This window comes from Ostrea edulis, chromosome 6, assembly GCF_947568905.1.
Source record: "Ostrea edulis chromosome 6, xbOstEdul1.1, whole genome shotgun sequence".
Lineage (NCBI taxonomy): Eukaryota > Metazoa > Mollusca > Bivalvia > Ostreida > Ostreidae > Ostrea > Ostrea edulis.
Window position 1 is genome coordinate 10,894,258 of NC_079169.1, and position 19,060 is coordinate 10,913,317.

Below are 19,060 nucleotides of genomic sequence, written 5' to 3' on the forward strand. Positions count from 1 at the left end.
CCTTCTAGGTCTCCTACCAATTACAGCAGAGATCGACATCAAGAAATTGCAATTCTTTGGTCGTCTCTGTGAACTCAACACAACATACCTTACAAAGCGTATATTCATCATCCGTCTGTTTTCCTACTTGTTCAATCCCAGTATTAAGCATTATGGGTTTATTCAGGACATCACTTTCATACTGTTGAAATACAACCTGTATCACGTGTTAACCGAGTACCTCGCAAATGGATTCTTCCCCAACAAGTCACAGTGGAAAATATCCGTGAAATCTTCCGTCATATCGTTTCACTCTTCATCTAGACGCAACCGAATGCGTGCCGACCCTGACTTCGTTCAATTTAACATTCTCTGCGCAGACAAACCACCTAAACATCTATGGGTTATTCCAGATAATATTCAAGGCATTGTTCTGTGTAAATTCATTGTGAAACTATTGACCCTCCTAAACACACCACATGAATCGTGTTGCCTCTGTACAAAAAGTTTTACGAGCGTGTTCGAGCACATTACTACAGTCTGCCCTGAAACATCCCTGTATCGCAATGCCTGGTGGGAAACTGTGATTGAGGACTACGACATCTCACTAGGCGCTGAGTTATCAGGACTGTCGCAGAATGATTTATATTTGTTTCTTCTCGGTGCGAGAGGCTTAACTACCTCACTCTCGGACTAGGACTCCATCTTTTTAACTTTCGATTTATAAAAGATGTGGCAGAGGCGTATTACAGAAAAACAACAGCATCCTCATAATGTTCCATGTAGCCCCTGTGCATTAACTCTATTGCAAACTTACGTGCAAATGTATTTGTATTTAACCTGATATTCCTTGCATTATGTTTATTTTCATATTATCTTTTGCACATATGTACAAATTAGCACTTATTTAAAGCTACATATTTTGATTTTGTATCGCATGAATCTCCATTGGGAGGAAATAAAGGAAAAATGAAAACGGTAGCTTTCTGCTTAGTAACAGTCAACGTATCGTATGGAATGTATCGTTTCGGTGTTTAACCGCAACAATTTTAATTATACTGTGCATTTGAGTGTAATTTCACCCAAACAATTATAGCGCATTTGAATATAGAAACCCTTACCTAGTTGCACACAACACAACAAGGACAAGGGTCCCGATCTGGGACTTTCACACCGTGACATTAAAAAAACACACAATAGTTATCCCCATCGTCGGATCATAGATGACAGTAAAATTCAAAAGTCAAGTGTATAAATTTTAAGACTGGTATTTTAAAGATCTAGCTGTGCAAACAGTTTACTGATAAACTTCACGACTATCTAACCGCATATGATATCGATATTTTGATTAATCTGATGGATTTATAGCTATGAATACAGACTCGTGATGTTCGAATCTGTGTACCGATAATCATGGTCGGATTAAATTTTTGCAGTATATTTTCATTCATGCGTGTCATTCTTACTGCTAAACTGTTTTTGATACAAGTACATGTATGTATGATATTTCCATTCAAAATTTAATATGTGAAAGTGTTCGAGAAAATTACGTTATTCAAAAATAGTTTTCTGTGTAAAACAAAACATGAAAATCAAACGATATTATTGGCTTTGAATGAATAAAATGGAGGTGATCAACTGATATACATGTATATGAAAACTTTGGTTGGCCCCAGCGCAGTGTTGAAACGTTTGGATTTTAATATAGCACATGTACAATAACAAAATGACTGACTATAGTTAAAACTCTGAAACTATTTTTTGCTGTAGTTGAAAAGTGATATCTCATGTTTTGGTACCAGGGCATTCATTTGCAACATTCTGAAAAATAATCTTCAAACCAGGCAGATATTTTTGTATCAGAAATGAGTTGTCTTAAACAATCGCCAATTTGTATACAAGAGTTGCCCAATTGACGCATAATTTTCGCAACTTCTTTTTCTGAAGAGTTCCAAAATTTTCTAGTTCCGATATCCCGTATTAATTTTGATAGATTTTAGAAATCTTGATTAACTATAATAGTACCGGTAGAAGCTTAGAAAAGCTTTGGTGATTTTTTTTTTTTTTTTTTTTTTTTTTTTTTTTTGGTAATGAAAACATTCAACCTTTGATTAATCAAAGTAAGAACACCATGGTTTTATAGAGAAAAATACTTTGTGTAGAGAAATATTTGGCTTACTACCAAGGTAAAAGTTTTGTGTATACTAGTGAAAACTAAGTTAACTGCAGCATACTATACTGAAAAAAGATATATTGAATGAAAAATGTGAATTTACGTTAGCAAAACTGCATTTCTCATAGTAAATACTTTGTTCATATAAAACGTGTATACTGTCCTTAACTTTTGATTAATTTAGAAACAATAATCACATTGATTTTAATTTTAATTAGCGGACAAGAAGAAGCGTGAAAGGCGCTGAAATATGAATACCGCTAAAGTAATTAAGTTTACCATAGCAAAGAACTTTTATACTTTGATTTATTGTAGTCAAAACCAGATGTACTAATTGAGATCGAGTTGAAAATAAATCTAAGTGCCGAATGAATCAAGACTGGACCGAAATTTAAATGTCAAAGTGGGAGCGCATGAGCAACAGAGGACAACCAGTAGATTGCTCGTGTGCGCCGCGCCTCCGCCAACCGGCCACGGTACCCGATGTCTCCAGAATCCCCCGGTACCACAATCCGAGGTCTCCGGAATCCCCCGGTACCACAATCCGAGGTCTCCAGACTCCCCCAGTACCACAATCCGAGGTCTCCAGAATCCCCCGGTACCACAATCCGAGGTCTCCAGAATCCCCCGGTACCACAGTCCGAGGTCTCCAGACTCCCCCGGTACCACAATCCGAGGTCTCCAGACTCCCCCGGTACCACAATCCGAGGTCTCCAGACTCCCCCGGTACCACAATCCGAGGTCTCCAGACTTCCCCGGTACCACAATCCGAGGTCTCCAGAATCCCCCGGTACCACAATTTAAGGGCTCCAGACTCCCCCGGTACCACAATCCGAGGTCTCCAGACTCCCCCGGTACCACAATCCGAGGTCTCCGGACTCCCCCGGTACCACAATCCGAGGTCTCCGGACTCCCCCGGTACCACAATCCGAGGTCTACGGAATCCCCCGGTACCACAATCCGAGGTCTCCGGAATCCCCCGTTACCACAATCCGAGGTCTCCAGACTCCCCCGGTACCACAATCCGAGGTCTCCAGACTTCCCCGGTACCACAATCCGAGGTCTCCAGAATCCCCCGGTACCACAATCCGAGGTCTCCAGACTCCCCCGGTACCACAATCCGAGGTCTCCAGAATCCCCCGTTACCACAATCCGAGGTCTCCAGAATCCCCCGGTACCACAATCCAAGATCTCCAGACTCCCCCGGTACCACAATCCGAGGTCTCCAGAATCCCCTGGTACCACAATCCGAGGTCTCCAGAATCCCCCGGTACCACAATCCGAGGTCTCCGGAATCCCCCGGTACCACAGTCCGAGGTCTCCGGAATCCCCCGGTACCACAATCCGAGGTCTCCGGAATCCCTGGAGCCACAATTCCTTGTTTCTATTGGATTGAAAGTTTTTACTCTATTGAAAAAAAGAGTGATCTGCCCTTGCAGTTGGTTGATTGATTGCATCATGTTTAACGTAAATCGTAGGTCGCGGGTTTACAGACTTTTTCTTTCTCACTCGAAAACAACCCCACCTGAAGATTTGACCGATGTATCTTGACAATGTATGTACTACTCTGTGAAAATTGTTTTCATTCAACAGCACAGGTTGTTTTTTTCTTTGTTTTTTTTTTTTTTTTTTTAGTAATTACGTCTTCAAAATACAATTGTTTTAACGGTAGTGACACTGTTTTCCATTGAATTATATAGAAAATAATAGTGATTGACTTTATTCATTGCACAATTCAACTTAAAATAGACAGAGTTTGGTGCTTGATAATATCAATATCAAAGCGAAACAAAAACAATTTGAAAAATATTTATGAAAGAAAAAAAAAAACCCAAATATTCGCGACGTCATTCAACAACGTTATTCATTTACTTTTCATGCATCATTTCAAAAAGAACTCAAAACAACGTTATAGAGGGCGAAGCCCTCTCACGGCCCGAAGGGCCGTGAGAGCGGAGCTCTCCCTATAGGTAACACGTATATACACGTTTAAAAGGAAAATAATGAAAAATTAAACCATACTTATGGAACTTGAAAAGTTTGTTACCAATGTCTCGATTCGAATATTAGCGCGTGGACATGTATTCCTCCATTTTGAATCTCGTCTACCCTAGTTCACGTCGTTCTGAGATGTTACACATAAAATCCGTAAAAGCGTGTAAATCTTATTTTCTTAATCATATATAATCACTCCACGATTAACGCCATGTTTTTTGTTGTGGTTCAAACCCTTTGTTTGTAAATTTGCTAAATAACGACGCTGAATATGACGTCACAATGTACTGTTTACATCAATTGCGTTATATTTCCCGCGTTCAATATATAGGTGGATCAAATGTCCAAAAATTAGGATGCTTTGATACAGCTCCGTCCGCGTCCTAACTTCGGGTTGTTTTTGTCCTGTTTTGGATATAGATACTAATGTCAAAACTTTTTTTCTTCGTCCTCAAACACGGTCACGCCGTAAAACATATTATATATATTGACTCCTGGTTTTGAAGGGGAAATCAAACATATATATGGACAAAATAATAAATTATTTACAAAATACATATATGTACATATCGTACAATTTCTTAATATATATAAATGTATACAAATATTGCGCTATATATCTTAATTGTGTTGCTCGGCTAATAATATTGAAATTCTTTTCTTCTTTTACGATCACATGATCGCAGTAACAATGAATAAACTGATATAATAGTATAATCTTATTTTTGAATCCCATTAATGTTAAATTTTTGATTTCATATAATTTAATCATGTCTTTATATTCTAATCAAAAATACAACTAAAGTTGTTTCTATTGTACAATTATTATATGTATGTTTATTTACCCCCACCCCCCACCCCACCCCCACAAACACTTAGAAATGCTCATTTTCCCAAACCAAATATCCCCTCGAAAACATGAACGCGGTTTAAAACTATAATTATTTTAAACTTGTATTGCAGATTCACTTGAAACGTCAGCTATTTTTTCTGATTTTCGACCAACTTCACTCTCTTGTTTTTTTGTTTGTTTTTTTTGTTGTTTTTTTTTTTTTTTCATTTAGAGTCTTCAGCCCGTTGCAGTGTTTGAAATAACCGTGCGCTCGACCGCCAATCTAATTAAAATCAGATCCTAGGATACACTCACAATCGCTATGATAGGATCTGACATAACTCCATTGGGGGTCATGTCCACATGACCTTTTGCTTGGAATATTCATAAGATCTATCAGCCAGTCAGATTGCGCCATACATTCAGGCGGTTCCCGGCAATTCGTAAACAAGTTGTAGTAATCGCTTTCCCAAGAAGTTTATATAAAACTGTATATTCTCACATAAGGAATTTTAAACTTTCGCAATAATGCCTAATCTATTCCGTCCATACAAACAACAAAACGTACGAGATAAAATACACCCAAATCAAATTAATTGTGAATTGCGATTTATGTATGAATAGGGATGGGTACGATTTGAATAGTTTTCAAAAGAGTAAACTGGTTCCCTGTTGATCTCGCTTCTCTACGGGTACAACAGGTAAACGCCAATTTTTGACGGCCAGGATTCGGGCTGTATCGTTATTTCACGCGTATAACGAGAGTTCCTTTCAAAACAACAACGACGCTAACTTTGACGTCACAGTCGACTACACTACATTACGAATATACAGTGAAGTAGATCTAGGCGTATGCAGCGCGAAACTTCGTAACGTAGCGCAGTAGACTTTGACGTCATAACTAGACTACAACGACTCTACCATTCAGAATTTCTTTAGTGAGACATAAAAATCAACTAACCAATGACATCAGCTCATTTGGGCTAACCAAAGTACCGCTTACCCGTTATTTGTGTGTAGCACCAATCAGCGGGGAACCAGTTTATCAAAAGAGTTTACTTAATTAACGCGAGGAATATAACGCCAGTCGACGTAAACGGTGCATTGTGACGTCACATCTAACTGTGATGTGTTTTCTTTCAAACCAAACAATCGCAGCCGTTCTCCTTGAATTGTGCACACCGACGATTTCAAAGCCGACGCGCTGATTGGCTGATATAAAGTTCAAATGTCAGATCTTCTTACGCAGAGTATACGGCGCGGATCTAAGAAGTCTGATTTTAATTAGACTGGCCCGACCGCCCGAAACGCATAAATATAACGGGCGAATAAATTTCTTGGTATAGACGCCCGATCGGACGTGATAAAATTTCAGCTAAATAAAATTTAGATGAATCAACTTCGTTATTGTATCTGTAACAAAATGGACAGACCTCGTCAATCTCGTACATTTTACCGCATATTCTACCGTATATCAAACTTTCAATGAAATATAATGTACTAGAAATGAATTAGGTCCATCGTACTTCATTAGAAGATAGATACATATGTATATGTAGTAATATACGTAAAAGAAGTTTTTAAAAATGCAGTTATTTTCTCAGGGCTAGTAGATCTTTGGCAGGGCTAACAACTTTTACAAGCAGTCAGTCCTGCATGTCTAGCTAATTTTACAGCGAGTTTCAAACACTGCTTGAGGTGGGCAGTTGTAAGGTTCAACTTTACTAGAATACATGTATTGTTTACTTGCTGTTCCCCAAAACCGGCATTCATTTGTAAATATGATCGATTCTCTCTCTCTCTCTCTCTCTCTCTCTCTCTCTCTCGTCAATTTCTTTTTGGGGGGAGGAGAGCTTTAAAGTATATGCAACTCCAGCTCATTTATTCCAGGAGTTCATGTTTTCAAGGACATTTGCATAAGGGCACATTGAAACATTTCTTTGTAGGATATCCCTGCCCAACGCTTTTAATTATTCAATATTGTCCGATCTTCACGAAATTTGTATGGTGGGGCAGCAATGAAGTTATGAACTCGCCATTTTCAAATGTCCGCCTTAAACGCGTCAAGTCTCTGCATAAAACTTTCATGAACTGGGAAACTGCTGACCGATATTTCCCCAGGATATAAAAACGCTTATAATTTAGCATTGCCAACATCCCAAAGTTGTCCGCTGCTAAACTAATACCGAGCGAAGCTCGGACGGGCCAAAGGCCCGTCCGCGAAGCAAGGCTCTAAAGGTAACACGTATGTAAAAGAAAAAAGTCAAATTCAGCAAAAGAAAAAGAGATAATCTCTATATACGTTCACTGAAATTTTCGTGATCCATATGGGCGGCGCCATTTATTTTTTCATTACCTGCTTCAACAGTTATTCGTGTTTTATTTTGAATGCCAATAATAGAAGACTCTGACTTGTAGTTCGTAATTTAAACACCCAGTTTGTTCAAAGTGAATAAAAAAAAATATTGTATAATTATCATTATAACAGGTTTTAGCAAATAATTACATATAAAACCGTAATACGATTAAATAGATGAACGAGTTCATGAGTTTCTTTGCATAAATTGCATACGATAAAATTACGGTAACATTTTACCATTTTGAATTTATTGGTTTAATTTTGTTTAATTTTATAACGGCCTTTCTCATTGCATAAGGAATGTATTATTGTTTGCTTTGAAAAAGAAAAAAAAGTCGAAGCTAAATGTGACGTCACAATGCACAGTTGACGTCGCCTTGCGTTTTATTTCCCGCGTTCAATGAATAGGCGGATCCTGTAAAACTGTTGTCCCCATATAAAACACTTGAATATTGAGATCTTATTGGGTTTTTAGCGCAAGGAAATTTCATTAGAATATATATTTTTAAATGAATCATAATCTACCGTACTTAACGGAATTATGATTACCACTTGGGACACTCCAATGACCATTACATGCTTCGCTCGGTCCAACGGTTACGCCGTATACATATTACAGTAACAAGGTAAAACATATTACTAGCCGAAATTTTGCACCGGAAACGAAAGAAAGACTAACAAAATCAAACGAAGCATGTTCTACTTCGATAATAACTGTTGGTAATAGCGAGCGAAGCTCGCTCCAATGATTACACATATGAGTCACGTGATTTGCTCTTTATCAGTTGAAAAAAGATGAGTATCACCCATAATGCTTCTGGAAAAATGTCGCCGTCACTGCGGTATACTTCATTGACAATCCCGTAATCAAATTAATTAGATTGTTTAGAAAGTACCATAAACGTTTTTAAATTCCAGACATAATTTCTCATAGCTTCAAACGTTTTGTGTTTGCTTGGTTTGAAAGAAGAAAAAAATTGCAGCTAATATGACTTCACGATGTAGCTGTTTACATCCACCGCATGATATTTCCCGCGTTAAATATAGAGGCGGTTAAAATGTCTATAAGTCGTGTTGCAAGATCTTAATGGGCTTCGCTCGTCTCAACGGTCACACCGTACAACATATTATTTATGTGATATCAGTAAGGTATTACGTTCTTTATATTCAGTCATTGACCCATGTACATACTTTTTTCAAACAACTGTTACGTCACAATACGCCGGTTTCGAGATACGAACTCTTCTGTGTAGGAGGTGCATTTAGTGGAACTTTGAATGACTAAGTGGGACAGAGTGGACCTACAGTCAACGAGGAAGACGATGAAATGTAATAAAAGCGGCTTCTCTTTTGATATGTAAATGTGGGAAATACAAAATACTATCAAAAGAAATGTTTTACTAAAATGGAAACATAAAAACAATGTCGTATTTGCAAGTAATATCTTAGATATGGTATTTATGACCAACGAAATAACGTGATATGATAAGAATTCTATGTATTTAATTACTCCCTAAATACTTATAACTTACTCAGTTTGTGTATCAGTCGAATTTGGGTAATCTAACAGTGTATGAGAAACTCACTGAGTATATTCACTTACGCTGTGATGAATATTAGTCCCACTCCCGCGTGTAAACAAATTGTTTCGCGCCTCACTATGTAAGAGAATTCTTCAAAGGGAAATAATTCGGGTGTACCTTGAAACCGGCGTATTGAATATACACGTAACAAGACGCTGAGTCGTAGGATTTGAAAACGATGACGTAAGCAAACCCGCGACCTACGTTAACGTACCTCTCGAGAAGTTTTCACTCATATTGAGACGTCACAAAGACCGGTGAAAGGCATCAAAAGGTCTATGCTCGGCGCTTACGGCCATTGAGCAGTGACGGTTCTTTAGTGTGCCACACTTAAACATAAAACTGCTTTGCACTTTTATTCAGTTGGTGATTAATTGTCCAGAGTTTACACATCGATAAATTCTTCAAAAAGAATGTTTAATCCTATAATGAAGGCAAAATATGTATTTTAGATTTTCACTATTCATACCACTAGTTTAGTAAATTTAAGTTTCGAAATATTAGCCAAAATTGAAAACAGAACCAAAGAGGAAGAAAAATGGAGCGCAAAAGTTGTGTTGTTTTTCGTCTTCTTTCAACGACATTCCAGCTGGACACGTCATTACTGGTGACATAAATATAGTTAAAAATGAGGACCTGAAATTACTTATTTTGAAAGGTCCTAAATTCAGAAAATATCGGTCTTTTAATTGGCGACAGAACTTCATCTCTGCTATGAATTTTGTCAGACGATGGACTAATTATCAAAACAGCATTAGACCCAATGATAGGTTGTAGTGACAATTGATTGATAGATTGATTGATTGATTGATGTTTTCCGCCACACTCAACAATTTTTCAGTTATCTGGTGACGCCCAGTTTTTATTGGTGGAACAGAGAACCCAGATACAATGTACTTGGATAGAGACCACCGACCTTCCGTAAGGAAACTGGGAAACTTTCTCACTTACCAAAGCCAGCGGGTGAGAGGCCGTGTGATTTTGTGCGCGATGCTCTAACCACTCGCTCACGGGGGCCCCTTGTACTAGATCGTTAGAATTTGCGAAATGTTGACTTTAATCGAGACTGTTGAAACCCCTGTACCATCAACTTGTTTGTCAGTAGCTTGCCTCGATTTAAAAACTGACTATACGCAGAACAAGCTCTTGCGTATCAAATCAGTTGAGAGATAAAACACCATATGCAGGTGATAATGGAATAGTGATGAAAGCATTAGATAGGTTACATGAGGAATATGTTTTGGTTTCCAGCTGACAAAGCTTGTAACAATATTGTCTTTGTTTCTAAAGCTCATTATTACAACTGTATTTCAAACGAACTTGGCATTAATTCCACATTTGGGAATCGTACTTATAATCCAACTGCCCTTTCAAAGATAAAATTCTTCAAAAATCATGCTTCAGCTTTAGACACATTTGATATCCCAGTCAATGAGAAAGATGAATATGAATTACCGTACCTATACTGGATTCCTAAACTTCATAAAAACCCTTACAAACAAAGATACATTGCTGGATCCAGTAACTGTTCTACCAAGCCCCTAACTTTCCTCCTCACGAAAATATTAACAGCTATAAAGCAGAAACTTCGACCGTACTAAAAAAAATTCAAATCAAAACATCAGTTGTTTGTAACTTGTGTAAAAAAAAAAAGGAACAGAAACTATTCAACATATGTTTGTTAGTTGTAATGAGGTATTCGATCTTTGGAGAGGTTTAAGTTTGCATATTTACAGGACTACTTCAAAAAGGATTGGTTTTAGTTTGAAGAATATCATTTTGGGAGAATTACCACTTTCCAAAGACAACATGAAAATTAACTTTATTATTTTGTATACTAAACAGTATATTTTCAATAGCTCATTACAAGGTAAAACACAAAATATTTTAGGTCTTCTGAACCACTTGAAAACAAAATACAGTATTGAGAGGCGTATATCTATTTACAATTCCAATCAATTATTTTTTGAAAAACAATGGAATTTGTGGAACAGTATATTTGAACCCACTGAATAATATATTTTTTACTGCATGTTTTGTATGAATTTATGTTTTATGATACTATTATAGCAACCTCAATAGAATTTTGGGGGCATAATTTCGGGTACCTGTAAAATGCTAAACGAAACGAAACGAAACGAAATCTACCGAAACGAAACCTACCGAAACGAAACGAAACCCACCGAAACGAAACGCAACCTACCAAAACGAAACGAAATAGATTGTATAACCGAACTCTATTAATTATGATAATTAAAAGTGGTATCTTAGGCCCCTGTGAAAGTTACAACATATAAATAAAATTCGCCTCCCCTTTGATGTAGGCTTTTCTGCTTGACTGTTACAAAGTTTTAAAAGTTGGAAAGGGGGGGGGGGGGAGTAAGCACAAAGTACATATCCGTAGTTGATTAAATGACATGTACAATTAGTTTCGGATCCATAAATTTCAGAACCGAGGGTTACAGTCTCAGAGATCTGGGGAAACACACTTTACGAGGGGTGGGGTCGCCGACGTTGGATCCGCCTTTGGGCATAGATACATTGTTTGAAGAAGCTGGTGTCTGAGAAAATTGAAAGCAGGAAGAGCTCTTAACCTCTTATTTTATATCTCTAACTGCTGAGGTGCGAGTACTTTCAATAATGGAAAAACTCTATACATTTGGGCAATCTCTACCCAGAGTTATCGTTGTAGCGTAGCGTAATACGCCTTCTGGTGAGAGATTGACATTTGGGGTGTTGCTAAGACGGGGAATTGAAAACGGGACGGAAAACGGAATTTTTTTAATGCAATAATATTAGGAGGAGGTCGGCATTTTGTAAAATGAAAAGGCTTATGAACAAGGGAATTTTAAGCAGAAATCACAAAGAGAACGGGAGGACATATTCAGAATCCACCGTTTGATATACTACATACAAATACACAATATCCACATGTATACATATATTTGTCTTTAGAACAAAAATACTGAAACATGTATCTATGCCCAAAAGCGGATCCAACGCCGACGACCCCATCCCTCGTTTAGTGTGTTCCCCAGACCTTTGACCTGTGAGACTGTAACCTCCCGTTCTGAAATTTATGGATCCGAAACTAATTGCACATGGTATTTATGTGCTTTGTGCTTACCCCCCCCCCCCCCCCACACCAACTTTTAAAACTTTGTATCAGTCAAACCGAAAGCCTACATCAAAGGGGAGGCGAATTTTATTTATATGTGTAAACTTTAACAGGGGCCTGAGATACCATTTTTAATTATTATAATTAAAAGAGTTCGATTATACAATCTGTTTCGTTTCGTTTCGGTAGGTTTCGTTTCGTTTCGGTAGGTTTCGTTTCGTTTCGGTACATTTCGTTTCGTTTCGATAGATTTCGTTTCGTTTCGTTTCGCACTTTACAGGTACCCCATAATTTCATCTATTTTTGAAATGTATGAGTGGAGTATGAATGGTTGGTATTAATGATTATATATCCATTGTACATCTTACCTTTAAAAGTATATATTATGATGCACTTAATTTCTATTTGTACAATGGACAATGCTTATAAATAATAACAAAAATAAAGAAGTTACACTATTTTATTTTTAGGAATCGAAATATGCCTTCATTTCATTTAGAACGCATTATCAACTTACAAAAATCGTGAATTTGTGGGAAAATATAAATATGATAACAAATAGTATTTTATTCGATAATACTTAATGATTATCTATTCTTGTGCATTATTTCTTTTTTCTTCATCGAATATATATAATTTGATCACCTGCGTTTTATTCATTTCAATTAAAAGCCAATGTGGTTTGATTTTCAGGCTTTTTTTTTTTTTTTTTTTTTTTTTTTTTTAACACAGAACACTATTTTTGAATACATAACATAATTTTCTCGAACAATTTTACAGATTATTGAACCCACTGATAATAAAAATAAATATACACATTTACGACCGTGGGTTTTGGTGATCTTAAGACGGCTTTTTTCATAATCAATGGGTTAAACAGAGTGGTTGATTGATTGATTGTTTTATGTCCCGTCGAGAATTTTTCACTCATATTTTAAAAGTCGTCACCAGCTGTAGGTGAAGTACCATAAATTTAGACCTATGCTTAACGCTCAGGGACGTAGTAGTGAGGGTTATTTATCGGGCCAACGCCTGTCGCAACACGGGACCTCCGTTTTCAGTCATATCCAAAAGACTCGTGATTCTCACCTCTAAATGCCGAGCATTTGGCGAAGGAGCAATCACTATCTATCTTATGGTACATGTAGCTCATTACACCAACATTTTATTTAATGGCTCGCCAAAACACCTCTTATGAAGTATGATTTCAGCATCGAAACTTTCTTAACGACTCAGATAAACGTTCTGATTTTTTAATCAAAAAAATATTAATGAAAATTGAAAACCTTATTTGCTAATATTTTTATATCTACGGATAAAATTTTTTTTTTTAAATATGTCAAGTAGAAAAAAGATAAATCAAAGAAATATATTATTTTAAAAATGAAATAAAATGGTCAAAACTCGGAAATATTACGATGCAGATAAAATAGAATATATAGACTTTTCGCCCAGCTGGAATTTTAAAAACACCAGTTATCAAATTTCTACCCTTGACTTTGTAATTTTACTATTGTCTATGATCCGACGATGGGGAAAACTGCTGCGTGAAGGCTATTAAAATGTCACGTTTTATGACCCAGGTCTTTTTTGTATGCTACCCGAACGGGGAGCGGAAAAACACCGATTAAAGAACTTTGTGCTAAGATAACTTTTTAAGCGCAAAATGAACTTTTACATTTTGTGACATTTTTTCCGCGTTCAATAATCATAGTTTGACTGAACCTATTGTACAAATCATGTAAACCTTTATGTTCTGTATAATGTATTTCATTACATTAATCCACTTTTTAAAAAAATATATATAAATTAGATTCAATGGTCTCTTAAACATACAACCCAACACAAATATTTGCTTCATTTTAATTTCGGTAATATTATCAATTTTTTTTTTTTTAATAAACTACCTCAGATTAAATTAACTGAAACGTGATTAAAAGTATTTCCCCTCAAATTTAGCAAGCAACAAAACTGATCAATATATTACCCAACTGAAGTACCGTAAATATACGTAATTGTACCTCTCGAGGTGATGCTGTTGGCTTCCATGAGATTGACCCTCCTCTGAAATGACTTGATATAACAAACGAGAGCAGGAAAAGCAATATCAACACCGTTAATTTCATCTTTTGCAACAGACGGTGGGCATCTGTGCGTTACTTCGCCGGCTGATGCTAGTTCAGACCACGTAGAAGTAGGTTGCCGTTCGGAATGTCCTCTATTTTTCATTTTCGTTCGGGCTTGTGTCGCAAATTATATAATGTACAAGTCGTTGTCATTGCCGACAAATAGTCTGGCGCATGCCTGACCCAATTTCCGCTATTGGGTCAGGCATGCACCAGACTATACCGAAAAGGTGTGTATATTTCTTTAGAGTACTAGGATATATTTTAAATGTATTTTATACATGGATATCTTGAGGAAGAGGACATTTGTTTTGTTAATTCATGTAACCGATATTAAATCACACACATAACAATAGAAAATGATATTTCATAGATCTATATTACTTAATTTTTATCATTTTTTATCATTAAAGTACATTTAATGACTTCTTTTCCTGAGGGAAGAATAATATACGAACTTGACTTATTTCACATCACTAAGAGGGAGATAGGTTTATATCTGATGTCCAAGATATAGAATATAGAAAGGACCTCCGCACTTTAGCTGTATAGTTTGTGGTCCGTTTTCACAATCACTCTTTTCAAAGAAAAAAAAATGATTTATATATTAAACGTTTTAGTAAATATCAAACACTGGTGTATATCCAGTAACTGCACTGTCCTTTACCCTTGTGATATTGGAAGATAGGGGCAGAAAAAACTCAGTTTTAAATGGTTAGTCTGAAAACTAAAGAATTACTACCCGAATTCGTACGGTTTTCATTTATTCAAAACTGGGCGGAGATATTTAAATCAGCTAGTTGTATTCCGCGCGCCCGCACGTCACAATTTTTCTGAAGAAAAGTTATTGCTTATTTTAATTGTAAGTATCGGGCTTGATATTTCATCAAAGGTGCACATGCTGGGGTCACAAAGGGGTATTTTAGCAAGCAGACACACATGGTGGGGTCACAAAGGGGTAGTTTAAAGGACACATCGCATGTTTTTAAACTTTTTAATTTTTTCAGCAAAATTAATTCATTTCATGCCTAAAACTACTTTACATGTGTTTTAAATGAAACAGTTTGCGTAGTTTTCGAGTTTGAAAGCGATGAAATTCATTTCTTGCGATATGCATATTTTCTTCGATATTTTACGCGCCATTATCTGTGACGTCATATGCGACCTCGAGCGAGAAGATTTGAAAACAGTTGATAGTCATTTCATAAACAGATTAGATTTAATTGACAAACAAACAATTATCACATTAACAGTTTGTAAATAACACTGCATTAGGGTGTTTTGTGCCGTTTAAGGGTGTACTTGCTGTCAGTAGAGAAGATTTGGACTGTGTTTTTTTCAATTTTCGAAGGAAGTTATGAGGGACAAGACGTGAATATTTTTTGTCGGCACAACGACTTTGCCATAAAACCCCCCAGTAAAATTTGTCCCTGTACTTTTTCAAACAAGCACTTGGACAAATACGTAGATAAACTGCGAGAAAATGGTTCTATCGAAGCTACGCACTGTTACATATAGGCCTACGGCATATGCTTTCCGTTCTGCTCTCGAATTCAATACACACTCGCACCAACTGACCTTCACCTTGTAACAACATATAGGCAGAACTTTGCTAACAGTGTCTACCAACTGGTAGTTTTAAAAAAGAAATTTAAAGATAAAAGATAATTGAACTTTCAATTATAAATAATAAAATATAATATTTCCCAACTTTGAATTGAATTATAATGCTTACATTATTTTTAAGGAACGCTATGTGTTTACAACAACAGCACGCCGCGCTCCCACTTCCTAAGTAACAACGTGTTGATAACAAAAAATAATGATTAGGCCTAATAAAATTGCTTTAATAAAATAATTTAAAAGTATTGTGATTTTCATAATAAGTTTGATCATTATTATTATTTTTTCTTTTTCGAAATGCGCGCGTGACAGTAGGCCTAGTTTTCAATGATACATACATGTAATCGTATCATAATTTAGGCCTATCTAACTTCTCCAAAAATAAATTTAATAATAGTTGCACTGTTTATTTTAGAAAAGCAACACCGCTAATTACAGTTGTTTACAGACATGGCATTACCAAATTGTGTTTAGACAGTGATCCGATGTAAACATTATTTACTCGCAAATTTATGCAGATTTCATACTCGCTTTTCTCGCTAAATTTGGGTCGCTATTTGTATGCACTGGTGGCTAAAAGATATAAGACTCGAGAAATTTGTCAACATCGAAATAAATGTTATCCATGGTAAATTTATTAGGCCCCTAAAACCCGAGTTTTTAAAAATATCTAACACTACTTTTACAACAAGTTGATGGACGAAGGTCGCATATGACGTCACTGTACCACGTGACTACCTATCTAATTAACTAGGCTTTTTGAAATCGGGGCTTAGATTTAAGTCCGTATTGTGGCTAATTATCGCAATACTTCAGCGAACGAACTATTACAATTAATTTCTATAAGCATAAGGAAGACAAAATGCATATAATTCTGTATACTTTGAAAACACGAGATGTGTCCTTTAACAAGCAGACACACATGGTGGGGTCACAAAGGGGTAGTTTAACAAGCAGACACACATGGTGGGGTCACAAAGGGGTAGTTTAACAAGCAGGCACATATGTCACCCCCATCTTATTTTCAGTTTCGGATCTAGGATCTACACGCTTCTACTTATGATTTGTACATGTAAACATACAATAAAGATTATCCAAAAATGTAATTTTTCGTCTCTGTTATACGTAATATTCAACGAATTGTAAGAAACATAATCAAAGCCAAGCTTATATTTTAAAAAGATAAGAATGCTAGCACCATATCTATTATCTACCATGCAAGTAGAGGTTGAGGTTATAAGAAATGTTTAATTAAGTATGAATAATTTGAATTATTCAGAATTTATAGACTTTTTAAAGATCTTTACTTTCTGCAAGTAATGTTTGGGAAATTTATCGGTTGGTTTGCATTGCAATGTACGTGATGGAAAGATAGAATATTCAATAAATGAATCTTAGCTTCAGGAGTCGTGATAGAAAGATAGATTATTCAATAAATGAATCTTAGCTTCAGGAGTCGTGATAGAAAGATAGAATATTCAATAAATGAATCTTAGCTTCAGGAGTCGTGATAGAAAGATAGAATATTCAATAAATGAATCTTAGCTTCAGGAGTCGTGATAGGGTGTATAATCACATTGTGATACACCGTTCTCAAACAAATGAAATAAATAATTCGACGCATAAATGCTTATGACTGTTTAAATACATTTAAGGGTGTTTATAAATAATATGAATAAATGTAAAGTAGTTCACATCATATCATTTTAGTTTACAATTGTATACATTATATACAAATTCTTCATTGGAAAGTAAGAACGCATGTATAATGTTTTACATGAAAGCATGTTTTCTGACAACGACCATTATTTCTTACAAGCGCAATAAGAGCAAACAAATTATGGGTTACATTTATTTGGTGTTTATGGGCACGGCTGATAATACAAACAAATTGGGCCTCCAAAACAATGGGTAGCCCAGCAACACAATCAACAACATACAACATTTTGATGCAAAATAACAACTTTATGTCACCTTGACCTTGGAAGATGCAGAAGTGATGGTCAAAGAATAGAAAGTTCAAAGTAAAAATAGTCTTAAATGTCCATGACCCGGAGAGGTGCAGAGGTCATGGGGAAATAAATCAAGTGTAACAATATTTACATGATCTTTACTGTGACCCTGGGTGGTGCAGTGGTCCAAAACAGAAAAATTAGAGTTCGCCACAAGACCCCATAATTAAATGCTTTAAGATAGCATTTATGCATGGGGGCTCCGCCACTGACTGGTGGTGGTCCTGAGCGGTGTCAAACAGCCGTGCCCTTTCGTATCCCAACAATGGTGAATGCTTATTGGGGTGGATAGAATTTTGTCTGGTTGCCTATGATTGCTTCCAAGCTCCCAGTAATTGTATTGAGAAATAGAATGTTGCCCAATTCATACAGATGAACTCCATCCCTATGTTATCGTTGTTGATGCGTTTACCGTTGTACAAAGATGCTGGGCGGAAGGCGCAAAACGTTACAGTTATCGAACCCAAAATTGACAACATTATTGAAACTAAACTGCTACACATATATGTAAGGTTTTCTTTTCTGCCTTTCTCTTTTCTCTTTCAATGAACGGGAGATATGATTGTGGTGGGTATCGTGTATTTAGAATTTACATGGATTCAAAACGTGAATGGTTAACTAACTTACAGTAAATTGTCAAGGTCTGAGAGATGTTGCGAAACGTGCAGTAAATTGTCAAGGTCTGAGAGATGTTGCAAAACGTACAGTAAATTGTCAAGGTCTGAGAGATGTTGCAAAACGTAGAGTAGTTTTTAATTATTCAAAGTATTTGAATTTTGATATTTATTGCTCACATTTTTCAAGCGAAATTGAAAATGATATCAGAAATCTATTGGGATTGTAGTGTTTTTTTCAGTTCTTATGATTCAAACTCAAGATGCGTCGCTGTCCTCATGGATAATAATTTTGATTTTAAGGTTCTAACCAAAAAAGATGTAGATGGTAACTACTTGTTACTTAAAAAATGTTAATTTAATAGAAGGTCATGAAGTATTGCTATGCAACATACATATTGTACATGGTCCAAGCAATGACACCCCCCCTCCCCCCCCCCCCCCCCCCCAGTTGTTTTTTTAAAACTGTACATACACACATAACATGAACTGTAAAATTATAACCCGGTGTAGAGATTTTAATTTGTTTTTGAACTCAGCTCTAGGTGCTTATGATTATAAGCATATAGATAATCAAATGCTTAGGAACAAAGATTAGAAATGATAGAGTGACATGGTTATGAAGGCTCCTTTAGAGAGTTACATG

General features: G+C 36.2%; 1 pseudogene; it reads right to left on the minus strand.

The window, feature by feature from the left end:
• The window catches only part of LOC125645516 (uncharacterized), a 72,272-nt pseudogene extending 58,096 nt beyond the window's left edge, over positions 1-14,176 (minus strand).
• Positions 14,177-19,060: the final 4,884 nt, after the last annotated feature.